We start from the raw sequence: 871 nt of genomic DNA, 5'->3' as shown, positions 1-871 counted from the left end.
GGGCAGGGCGGTGGTGCCGACCTCGCGGGGCCGCGTGCGGCGGGGCAGCGACGGAACCGCTCGGTGCCACTGCGGGTCCCGGGGCAGGCGTGGCGGCCGTGGGCACGCGCAGGCCGTCCCCGAGCGGGAACCCGTGGCCGCGCGGGAGCCGGGAGCCGCTCCTGTGTCCAGGTGTCTGGGAGGTTCCTGAGGGTTTCCACACCGAAGATCCCCCCGTGACCCCCGCGGGACGCGCTGCTCGGCAGCGCTGCCCAGGGCTGCTCCTTAGCCAAGGTAAAAGCACTGGGTTATTCTTGGTTTTCTCGCTTGGTATTGCTAAGAACTCCCACTCTGGCGAAACTCCCACTCTTTTCCGTTAATAACACATCAGTCTGTGCAAGTGTGCGTGCCGGGGCTGCGTTCACCCTGGCGCCTGGTTGCCGAGGAGGTGAGAGCGGCTCTTTGGCTGAGCAGGGTTGCAGAGCAGTTTGGTGCAAGTTTGTCCCGGGGACACTTGCTGCGGGTGCCGAGCGCCCCGGCCCCTCGCAGGGTGGACGTGGCCCACGGCCGTGGGCGGCTTCGGAAGCGGCTGTGGCCGAGGCCTGGCTGGCGGGACGGGCGCCTGTCACCCATGGGCGCGGGAGGGATCCGCTGCAGGGAAGGGAAGGGAAGGCTGTGCCCGTGTCTGTCTCTGCAAGGCCCGGAGGTCCGTCTGGAGCCGCCCTCGGGAAGGCCGCGCTCCAGAGGCTGCCCTCGAGGGCGACTCGCACCAGGAGGGGGCTGCTGGCGCGGCCCACGCGGCCACCGGCTGCCCGAGCGCGCCCGGACACCTCCTGCTGGGGCTGCTCCTCGGGCTGCCCCCAGCGGCCTCTCGCTTGTCCTCCTCCTCCTT

Source organism: Nothoprocta perdicaria, unplaced genomic scaffold, assembly GCF_003342845.1.
Source record: "Nothoprocta perdicaria isolate Ctin4 unplaced genomic scaffold, notPer1 scaffold_124, whole genome shotgun sequence".
Lineage (NCBI taxonomy): Eukaryota > Metazoa > Chordata > Aves > Tinamiformes > Tinamidae > Nothoprocta > Nothoprocta perdicaria.
This window is presented reverse-complemented; position numbering follows the sequence as displayed.